The 12,231-nt window shown below is 51.5% G+C and overlaps 1 protein-coding gene across 1 annotated transcript in view; it reads right to left on the bottom strand.

Moving 5' to 3' along the window:
- map3k2 (mitogen-activated protein kinase kinase kinase 2) overlaps nt 1-11,989 on the bottom strand; it is a 71,525-nt gene extending 59,536 nt beyond the window's left edge. The window contains exon 1 of the mRNA XM_078403243.1: nt 11,928-11,989. The gene's annotated coding sequence lies outside the window, so the exon portion shown is untranslated. The remainder of the gene's footprint in view (nt 1-11,927) is intronic.
- Between the last annotated feature and the right edge of the window lie 242 nt (nt 11,990-12,231).

Genomic DNA, 12,231 nt, shown 5'->3' with positions numbered 1-12,231 from the left:
GTACAACTGCAGGAGGACCTTTTTGCTCCTAAACTCAAATCCTCTTGCAATGAAGGCCTGCTGTACCTGCATGCTTACTTTCAGTGACTGATGTACAAGCACACCCAGGTCTCGTTGCACCTCCCCTTTTCCTAATATGACACCATTTAGATAATAATCTGCCTTCCTGTTCTTGCCACCAAAGTGGATAACCTCACATTTATCCACATTATAGTGCATCTGCCATGCATCCGCCCACTCACACAACCTGTCCAAGTCACCGTGCAGCCTCATGGCATCCTCCTCACAGCTCACACTGCCACCCAGCTTTGTGTCATCCACAAACTTGGAGATGTCACATTTAATTCCCTCATCTAAATCGTTAATATATATTATAAACAACTGGGGTCCCGGCACTGAGCCTTGCGGCACCCCACTAGTCGCTGCCTGCCATTCTGAAACGGGTGATTGATGGTCGGCCTGGACTCGGTGGGCTGAAGGGCCTGTTTCCATGCTGAATCTTTTTATCAATCAATCTCAGTTAGTTTGTCTGGTTACAAATTTTAGGGAAGCTAATTAGAGAACCAAGTAAACAGTTCGATGATTGTCAATGTTTAATCACGGGGTTAACAGCATGTTCTCACATTAATTAATGTACTTGATCGCTGAGTCAATGCAAATATTTTCATGCTGATAACCAACTTTGCTTTTCATAGTTCAGAAGTTATTGGAGAAGAATTAGGCCCTTCGGTCCATCGAGTGTACTCCGCCATTCAATCATAGCTGATCTATCTTTCTCTCTCATCCCAGTTCTGCTGCCTTTTCCCCGTAACCTTTGACACCTGTACTAATCAAAAACTTGTCAATCTCTGTTTTAAAATTACCCAAAGACTCGGTTTAGACTGCTGTCAGTGGCAGTGAATTCTACAGATTCATCTTTCACATTTTAATAGCATGGTAAATATAATTAAAACATAAGACAAATAAATCCATTGGCCATAAAACATTGCTTTCAAATCTATGGTAGAAATATGGTGAAAATCAAAAGCTTAGCAATAAAATGATTGATTTTGAACATCTATTTCATAATTTCTTCTGACAGTGGCATTCACCGTTTGACCCATCAAGTCTATTGCAGTTCTCAGAACAATCCAATCAGTTTCACACCCCGACTTAGTTTCCTGCAGCCCCGACATCTCCACTAAATTACAGTACTGGAGACACAAGGAACCGCAAATACCAGAATCTTGTTCAAAACACAAAGTGCTGGAGGACCTCAGTCGGTCAGGCAGCATCTTTAGTCTTTACTTTACACTTTAGAGATAAAGCGTACAATCAGGAACCACCCCGTAAACTAACATTATCCTACACACACTAGGGACAATTTACAATTATACCAATGCCAATTAACCTACAAACCTGCACGTCTTTGGAGTGCGGGAGGAAACCGGAACACCCGGTGAAAACATGGTCACGGGGAGAACGTACAAACTCCGAACAGACAGCACCCGTGGTCAGGATCGGACCCGGGTCTCTGGTGTTGTAAGGCAGCAACTCTATCGCTGCGCCACCATTTATGTTTTGGTGTTGGTCAACTCTCATTTGTGTGAACTGTCACTTTTACGTACACGTGTAGGAAGGAACTACAGATAGACACAAAATGCTGGAGTAACTCAGCGGGACAGGCAGCATCACTGGAGAGAAAGAATGGGTGACGTTTTGGGTCAAGACCCTTCTTCAGATCAGATGTTAGTTTAAATCGAAGATAGACACAAAATGCTGGAGTAACTCAGCAGGACAGGCAGCATCTCTAGAGAGAAGGAATGGGTGACGTTTCGGGTCAAGACCTTTCTTCAGTCTGAAGAAGGGTTTCGACCCGAAACGTCACCCATTCCTTCTCTCTATTGATGCTGCCTGTCCCACTTACTCCAGCCTTTTGTCTATCTTTACTTTTACATACATGTACTTTTTGTTCTTGTTCAGAGGATAGGGTGGTGAGTGAAGTTGCCTTGCACACTTTGTGAATAGTTGTATTCATACATTTTGTGGAGTCTGGCCTAAGTGACACAATCCGGCCTGTCTTCATGGGTTAATGAGTCTCAATGTCTTAGTGAGATACAGCATCGCTCTAATGCATCGTGAGGTATATCGGGCTCTTTGGGCCTGACTGCTTTGAAGGCGTTTTCCTCCTCTTTCCAACAAGAGTGCTGTGAGACCCTCTCCCACTGCTCCCCTTCTGTTATCCTTAATCTTCAACCATGTTCTAACCCAGCCCAGACCATCACACAAACCAACCTCCCTTCCACTGACTCCATCTACACCTCACGTCGCCTCAGCAAAGCCAGCAGCATAATCAAGGACTAGTCTCACCCTGGTCACTCTTTATTTTTCCTTCTCCAATCGGGCAAGAGGTACAGAAGTGTGAAAACACACACCTCCAGATTCAGGAACAATTTCTGCCCAGCTGTAATCAGGCAACTGAACCATCCTACCACAACTAGAGAGCGGTCCTTCACTACTATCTACCTCATTGGTGACCCTCGGATATTCTTTGATCGGACTTTACTGGAGTGAGTGATTAGATAATGGGGAAAATTAAAAAAGTGGGGGATTAGTGTAGTCATGCAGCATGCAAACGGGTCATTCGGCCCAACTCATCCATGTCGACCAAAATGCCCCATCTAAGCTAGTCCCAGAGAAGATCTACGAGGATACAAACAGGACTCGAGGGCCTGAGTTATAGGGGGAGGTTGAATAGCCTAGGACTCTATTGGAGTGCAGGAGGATGAGGGGTGATCTTTTAGAGATGTACAAAATCATGACGAATAGATCGTGAGGACGCAAAGTCTCTTGACCAGAGGTGAAGAATCAAGGACTATGCCTTTAAGGTGAGGGGGGGGGGGGGAGATTTAATAGGAACCCGAGGGGTAACTTCTTCACACAAAGTATGGTGGGTGCATGGAACGAGCTGCTGGAGGATGTAGTTGAGGCAAGGACTATAACAACGTTTAAGAAACATTTAGACAAGTATTTCGATAGGCCAGGAAGGAACCCCTTAATAATCTTATATGTTTTGATAAGAACCCCTCTCATCTTTCTAAATTCCAGTGTGTACAAGCCTAGTCGCTCCAGTCTTTCAACATACGACAGTCCCGCCATTCCGTGAATTAACCTAGTAAACCTACACTGCACGCCCTCAATAGCAAGAATATCCTTCCTCAAATTTGGAGACCAAAACTGCACACAGTACTCCAGGTGCGGTCTCACTAGGGCCCTATACAACTGCAGAAGGACCTCTTTGCTCCTATACTCTATCCCTTCATCCAAGTCATTAATGTATATTGTAAATAGCTGCGGTCCTAGCACCGAGCCTTGCGGTACCCCACTAGTCACTGCCTGCCATTCTGAAAGGGACCCATTTATCCCCACTCTTTGCTTTCTGTCTGCCAACCAATTTTCTATCCATGTCAGTACGCTATCCCCAATACCATGCGCTCTAATTTTGCCCACTAATCTTCTATGTGGAACCTTGTCGAAGGCTTTCTGAAAGTCGAGGTACACCACATCCACTGGGTCTCCCCTGTCAATTTTCCTAGTTACATCCTCAAAAAATTCCAGTAGATTAGTCAAGCATGATTTCCCCTTCGTAAATCCATGCTGACTCGGAACGATCCTGTTACTGCTATCCAAATACTCCACAATTTCGTCTTTTATAATTGACTCCAGCATCTTCCCCACCACTGATGTCAGACTAACTGGTCTATAATTTCCTGTTTTCTCTCTCCCTCCTTTCTTAAAATGTGGGATAACATTAGCTACCCTTCAATCCACAGGAACTGATCCTGAATCCATAGAACATTGGAAAATGATCACCAATGCGTCCACAATTTCTTGAGCCACCTCCTTAAGTACCCTGGGATGCAGACCATCAGGCCCTGGGGATTTATCAGCCTTCAGTCCCATCAGTCTACCCAACACCATTTCCTGCCTAATGTGAATGTCCTTCAGTTCCTCTGTCACCCTAGGATCTCTGGCCACTAGAACATCTGGGAGATTGTTTGTAGCTTCCTTAATGAAGACAGATCCAAAGTACCGGTTCAACGCGTCTGCCATTTCCTTGTTCCCCATAATGAATTCCCCTGCTTCTGACTTCAAGGGACCCACATTTGCCTTGACTATTTTTTTTCTCTTCACATACCTAAAAAAGCTTTTACTATCCTCCTTTATATTATTGGCTAGCTTACCCCCATACCTCATCTTTTCTCCCCGTATTGCCTTTTTAGTTATCTTCTGTTGTTCTTTAAAAGATTCCCAATCCTCTGGCTTCCCACTCGTTTGCTATGATATACTTCTCTTTTATTTTTTGGTTGAAGGTCGGCATGGACTTGTTCGGCCAAAGGGCTGTATCTCACCATGAATTTATAACACTTCTGCAGTGCTGCACTGAACATAAAATATTGTTCCCAGGTACAGCAAAAGGCAAAAGCAATTGCCCAGTTCAAAGGTCATTGATTGATTGAAGGAAAGGAGGAAACAGGCCCTTCGGTCCACTGAGTGTAGACTAGTTCTATGTTATCCCACTTTCTCACCTATTCCCTACACACTGTGGGTGGTAGGGTGGCACAGCGGTAGAGTTGTTGCCATACAGCGCCAGAGACCCGAGTTCGATCATGACTCTCTGACTGAACGTGCAACTCCACAAAGGCAGGATCAAACCATTGGCTCTGGCGCTGTGAGGCAGCAGCTCGACCAGCTGGCATTCCCAGGCGGCCTCCCATCCACATACTACCAAGTCTGATCCGGCTTAGCTTCCGAGATGAGACGATACAGGGCGTATACCGCCTAGGATAATTGTCAATGTGTGTCACGTATGGACATTATTTGACCTCAGTCCACGAACAAACACCTTTACGTACAGAGATAGACACAAAATGCCGAAGTAACTCAGCGGGTCAGGCAACATCTCTGGAGAGAAGGAATGGGTGACGTTTCGGGTCGAGACCCTTCTTCAGACCGATGTCAGGGGAGGGGGTGGGACGGAGATAGAATGTAGTTGGAGACAGGAGACTAGTGGGAGAACTGGGAAGGGATAGAGAGGGAAAGCAGGGATTACCTGAAGTTAGCGAAGTCAATGTTCATACCGCTGTAAACTGGGTGTAAACTGCCCAAGCGAAATATGAGGTGCTGTTCCTCCAATTTGCGCTGGGCCTCACTCTGACAGTGGAGGAGGCCCAGGACAGGTGTATGGATAGGACAGGTTCACCTACACCTCTTCCAACCTCATCTACTGTATCCGCTGTTCCAGACGTCAACTTCTCCACATCGGCGAAACCAAGCGCAGGCTCAGCGGTCATTTCGCTGAACACCTCCGCTCAGTCCGTCCTGATCTCTTGGTGGCTCAGCACTTCAACTCCCCCTCCCATTCCCAATCTGACCTTTCTGTCCTAGGTCTCCTCCATTGTCAGAGTGAGGCCCAGCGCAAATTGGAGGAACAACACCTCATATTTCACTTGGGTAGTTTACACCCCAGCGGTATGAACATTGACATCTCCAACTTCAGACAGTCCCTGCTTTCCCTCTCTATCTCCTCCCCTTCCCAGTTCTCCCACTGGTCTTCCTGTCTCCAACTACATTCTATCTTTGTCCCGCTCCCTCCCCTGATATCAGTCTGAAGGGTCTCGACCCGAAACGTCACCCATTCCTTCTCTCCCGAGATGCTGCCTGACCGGCTGAGTTTTTCCAGCATTTTGTGTCTACCTTCTATTTAAACCAGCATCTGCAGTTTTTTTCCTACACCTTTACGTACAAATTATGTAGCTGACACACAAACCCCCTGTGTTTGCATTACTGAGATGATCAGTTTGTTCATCCTACTTAACAGAAGTTTAACTAACAGCAAATGATTTCCTTCTATATTAGGTATATATCATTGCTACGATCAAGTTGAAGACACTTGCTGCTCTCTCCACCGTGCCAAAATACACAATGAAACTTGAAATGCAACTCTGGCAACATAGAACATTCTGATGAAGAATACTCTATTAGAATACTCTATTAGTATTGTTATACTATATCCAATTTCCCTCTCCCCTGAGTCTCAGTCTGAAGAAGGGTCTCGACCCGAAACATCCCCTATTCCTTTCCTCCAGAGATGCTGCCTGACCCGCTGAGTTACTCCAGCATTTTGTGTCCATCTTTGGTGTAAAGCAGCATGTGCAGTTCTTTCCTGCATAATACTCTATTGAACCTCTACACATGTAGAGGAGAGAACCCATAGGATAAATTTAAAAGAGAGTTAGATAGAGCTCGAGAGGCTAGTGGAATCAAGGGGGAAGAAGGCAGGCACAGGTTACTGATTGTGGATGATCAGCCCTGATCACAATGAATGGCGGTGCTGGCTCGAAGGGCCAAATGGCCTCCTTCTGCACCTATTTTCTATGTTTCCATATTAACAAACATCACTGCCTGGTTCGGCAACTTGGACGAAGGAGATTGCAGAACGTGGCAGATACTGCCCGGTCCATCATGGGTACTGACCTCCCCACCATCAAAGGGATCTACAGGAGGCGCTGCCTCAAAAAGGCAGCCAGCATCATCAGAGACCCACGCCACCCTGGCCACACTCTCACTGACCGACACCACACTGGCCACACTCTCACTGACCCACACCACCCTGGCCACACTCTCACTGACCCACACCACCCTGGCCACACTCTCACTGACCCACGCCACCCTGGCCACACTCTCATCTCGCTGCTACCATCGGGAAGGAGCCTGAAAAGCGTGACCTCCAGGTTCAAGAACAGCTTCTTACCAACAACCATCAGGCTGTTGAACACTGCACAACACTGACCTCGGCAACAGTGATCTTTATGGACTGTGTCTTTGGTTGCAATACGGACTTCGGTTTTACACTATTATGATTACCTGATTTTTCAGATTATTATTTTTTAATTGCATTGTTCATGATGATATTTTTATCAGTGTATCATTGCGTTTATGGGTCTGTTAAGCAAGTAGTTTTATTGTTCCATTGCCGGTACATAAGATAATTAAACACTCTTAACTTTTATGAGTTGGAACTGCAGATGCTGGTTTACACCGAAGATAAACACAAAATGCTGGAGTAACTCAGCGGGACAGGTAGCATCTCTGGAGAGAAGAAAGGGGTGACGTTTCAGGTCGAGACGCTTCTTCAGACTCGACCCGAAACGTTGGATGATCAGCCATGATCATCTTGAATGGCAGTGCAGGCTCGGAGGGCCGAATGGCCTACTCCTGCACCTATTTTCTATGTTTCTATGTCACCCATTCCTTCTCTCCAGAGATGCTGCCTGTCCCACTGAGTTGCTCCAGGTTTTTGTGTCTACTCTTGACTTTTAGTTTAGTTTAGTTCTACAGCAGGGAAACAGGCCCTTCGAGTCCACACCAACCAGCAATCCCCACACATTAACACTATCCTACACACTAGGGACAATTTACTCTTGTACCAAGCCAATTAACCTACAAACCTGTACGTTTTTGGAGTGTGGGAGGAAACAGATCTCGGAGAAACCCCACGAGGGTCACGGGGAGAACGTACAAACTCCATACAGACAGCACCCTTAGTCAGGATGGAACCCGGGTCTCCAGCGCTAAAAACACTGTAAGGCAGCAACTCTATCGCTGCGTCATCGTGCTAACACAGGCATGCATGAAGCCTTTCTCTTGATGTTATAAATTATTTTACGCCCTGTGCAGCTTTTGTTTTGTTGAAGTGCAGCCACTGTGGTCTTGCAGGAAGTGTGCAGCACACTCGTGTAAAGACACTTCCCACACTACATCAATGTGACACCAAAGGAGGAAGTAGGGAAACAGGCAGTACGTCAGGCACGAAGCTCAGAGACAAACAGACTGAGATCGTGCCACTGCAGACATTGGCGAGTTTTTCCAGAATGACCTGCAAGAAAGTCCAAATCCAATCCCACTTTCTCCAAATCCAAGGCCTAGCCATGGACACTCACATGGCCCCTAGCTATGCCTGCCTCTTTGTAGGGTACGTCGAGCAATCCCTGATCCAGGCGTACACTGGCCCTATCCCCGAACTCTATCTCCACTACATTGACGACTGCATCGAGGCTACCTCCTGCAACCATGCATAACTCATGGACTTTATTAACTTCACAACTCATTTCCATCCTGCACTCAAATTCACTTGGACCATCTCCAACATCTCCCAGCCGTTTCTTGGTCTCACTGTCTCCATCACAGGAGATAGGCGATCGCCTGACATCTATTATAAACCTAACGATTCCCACAGCTATTTAGACCACACTTCTTCCCACCCTGCCTCCTGCAAAGATTCTATCCCCTACTCCCAATTCCTCCATCTAAGCCACATCTGCGCCCAAGATGAGGTGTTCCATACCAAGAGATCTGAGGTGTCCGCATTCTTTAGGGAAGGGGGGTTCCCCTCTTCCATCATAGATGAGGCCCTCACTATGGTCTCCTTGATATCCCGCAGCTGCGCTCTTCCTCCCTCTCCCCCCAGTTGCAACAGAGACAGAGTCCCATTTAGTCCTCACCCTTCACCCCACCAGCTGTTGCATACAGCACATAATCATCCAACATTTTCACCACCTCCAACACCACTACTCACATCTTCCCATCTCCACCTTCTGCAGAGATCGTTCCCTCCGCAACTCCCTGGTTAACCCATCCCTTCCCACCCAATCCAATCCCTCCCCAGGTACTTTCCCCTGCAACCGCAGAAGATGCAACATCTGTCCCTTTACCTCCTCCCTCGATTCCGTCCAAGGACCCCAACAGTCTTTCCAGGTGAGGCAGAGGTTCCCCTGCACCTCCTCCAACCTCATCTACTGTATCCGCTGTTCCAGGTGTGGACTTCTATATATCGGTGAGACCAAACACAGGCTCAGCAATCGCTGAACACCTCCACTCAGTCTGCCTAAACCTACCTGATCTCCCGGTGGATAACTCCGCTCCCATTCTACACTGACCTTTCTGTCCTGAGTCTAACTGTCCCTGATTACATTTTATCTGTTTACTTTGTTGTTGCCTTCTCCTAGCTAACAGTGATCTATTATTCTACGTTATCCTTGATCTCTACCCCCATTTGATATGTCGTTCTCACACCTTACACATCCTGTGTAGGAAAATAACTGCAGATGCTAGTACAAATCTTACACATCCTTATCTCTGTATTTTCCCCTCCCGGCACTCAGTCTGAAGAAGGGTCTCGACCTGAAAAGTCACCCATTCCGTCTCCCCAGAGATGCTGCCTGTCCCGCTGAGTTACTCCACCATTTTGTGTCTATCTCTGCAAGAATCTACTACTCGCTGTGAAGGTCCATATGTGGTTTGACTTCCAAAAATCCATTCCTCAGCAGACTGCCAGCACCAGACTCAGGAACAGCTTCTTCACCTCTGTCATCATGCTTCTGAACAGTCCTTCTATAACCTAGGGTACTGTCCGATCCACCTCTATCCCAATGCGGACATTGGACTTGATGCACTTCAATTCAAAGAACTATATTCTGCACTCTGCAACTTCCCCTTTGCTCTACCTATTGTACTTGAGTTCAGCTTGATTATGTATAGAATTATCTGATCTGATAAGCTCTTCCATGTGCCTGAGTACACAGGACAACAATAAAGCTAAACCCACTGTAATTATTAATAATATCTTCACCGTCTAGAGCATCACATATTTTAATGTCATCTGCAAACTTACAAATGAAACCTGTCCCCACAGACACTGCACTAAAATGTACCATGCATAAACGGTACCCGTCCCCACCGGTCTGCACCCCAGTGTTATACAGCGACAGACCCGTCCCCACCGATACTGTACCCCAGTGTTACACATACACACCTGTCCCCACCGGTACTGTACCCCAGTTTTACACACACACACACCCGTCCCCACCGGTACTGTACCCCAGTGTTACACACACACACACACCTGTCCCCACCGGTACTGTACCCCAGTGTTACACACACCTGTCCCCACCAGTACTGTACCCCAGTGTTACACACACACACACCTGTCCCCACCGGTACTGTACCCCAGTGTTACACACACACACACCTGTCCCCACCGGTACTGTACCCCAGTGTTACACACACACACACCTGTCCCCACCAGTACTGTACCCCAGTGTTACACACACACACACCCGTCCCCACCGGTACTGTACCCCAGTGTTACACACACACACACCCGTCCCCACCGGTACTAAACCCCAGTGTTATAGTCAGACCCATCCCCACCGGTACTAAACCCGTGTTATACACACAAACACCCGACCCCGCTGGAACTGTACCCCAGTGTTATACAACGCTCCCTCATCTTACCAACCCCCCCCCCCGCACCCTCACCTCCCCTGCACTCCTTCATTCCCCCCCCACTCCCTCATTCCCCCGTACGATCCCTCCCTACCCCCACCACACCGCGCTCCCTCATTCCCTCCCTACCCCCGCCCCCGGCGCTCCCTCACTCTCCCCAACCCCCCCGCATCCCCTCACTCCCTCCCCATACGCGCTCCCTCACACTCCCCCTACCCACACTGCCTCCTCTCCCCACCCCACGCTCCCTCACTCTCCCCACCCCCCGGCGCTCCCTCACCCCCCCCCCCCCCCCCGCACTCGCGCTCCCTCACACTCCCCCCCCCCCGCACTCGCGCACCCTCACACCCCCCCCCCGCACTCGCGCTCCCTCACACCCCCCCCCCCCCCCCCCCCCCCGGCACTCGCGCTCCCTCACACCCTCACACCCCCCCCCCGCACTCGCGCTCCCTCACACTCCCCCCCGGCACTCGCGCTCCCTCACCCCCCCCCCCCCCCCCCCCCCCCCGGCACTCGCGCTCCCTCACACCCTCACACCCCCCCCCCCCGCACTCGCGCTCCCTCACACTCCCCCCCGGCACTCGCGCTCCCTCACACCCCCCCCCCCGCACTGCGCTCCCTCACACCCCCCCCCCCCCCGCACTGCGCTCCCTCACACCCCCCCCCCCCCCGCACTGCGCTCCCTCACACCCCCCCCCCCCCGCACTGCGCTCCCTCACACTCCCCCCCGCACTCGCGCTCCCTCACACCCCCCCCCCCCCCCGCACTGCGCTCCCTCACACCCCCCCCCCCCCCCCCGCACTGCGCTCCCTCACACCCCCCCCCCCGCACTGCGCTCCCTCACACTCCCCCCCGCACTGCGCTCCCTCACACTCCCCCCCGCACTCGCGCTCCCTCACACTCCCCCCCCGCACTCGCTCACACTCCCCCCCGGCACTCGCGCTCCCTCACACCCCCCCCCGCACTCGCTCACACTCCCCCCCGGCACTCGCGCTCCCTCACACTCCCCCCCGGCACACGCGCTCCCTCACACCCCCCCCCGGCACACGCGCTCCCTCACACCCCCCCCCCGGCACTCGCGCTCCCTCACACTCCCCCCCGGCACACGCGCTCCCTCACACCCCCCCCCGCACTCGCTCACACTCCCCCCCGGCACTCGCGCTCCCTCACACCCTCACACACCCCCCCCGCACTCGCGCTCCCTCACACTCCCCCCCCCGCACTCGCGCTCCCTCACACTCCCCCCCCCGCACTCGCGCTCCCTCACACTCCCCCCCCCGCACTCGCGCTCCCTCACACTCCCCCCCCGCACTCGCGCTCCCTCACACCCCCCCCCCCCCCGCACTGCGCTCCCTCACACTCCCCCCCCGCACTCGCGCTCCCTCACACTCCCCCCCCGCACTCGCTCACACTCCCCCCCGGCACTCGCGCTCCCTCACACCCCCCCCCCCGCACTCGCGCTCCCTCACACACCCCCCCCCGCACTCGCGCTCCCTCACACCCCCCCCCCGCACTCGCGCTCCCTCACACTTCCCACCCGCACTCGCGCTCCCTCATTCTCCCCACCCCCTCCCCCTGCGCTCCCTCCCTCCCTCACTCACCCGGGCTGTGTGCATGTATCCTGGCTGCGCTGTACAGGCCGCTGCCTGCGGCTCTGAGCGGGGCCTGTGGGGGGGAGCGGAGCCTGGTCTGAGGGGGGGTGCGGGGAGAGGGGCCTGTACGAGTAGGGGGGAGAGGGGCCTGGTCTGAGGGAGCGGGGCCCGGTGCGGGACCTGTACGGGAGGAGCGGGGCCTGGTCTGAGGGAGGAGCCGCGGCCTCGCCGCCGTTTTTCCGCCGCCGGGCAACGTCCGCGAGCTGAGGCGACGACGGGGCCGACGCGGGAGGTGCGCATGCGCGGCATCGGG

The sequence above is a fragment of the Rhinoraja longicauda genome, chromosome 8 (assembly GCF_053455715.1).
Source record: "Rhinoraja longicauda isolate Sanriku21f chromosome 8, sRhiLon1.1, whole genome shotgun sequence".
In the NCBI taxonomy this organism is placed as follows: Eukaryota; Metazoa; Chordata; class Chondrichthyes; order Rajiformes; family Arhynchobatidae; genus Rhinoraja; species Rhinoraja longicauda.
The sequence above is the reverse complement of the archived record's forward strand: the minus strand, read 5'-3'. Positions and strand labels throughout refer to the sequence as shown.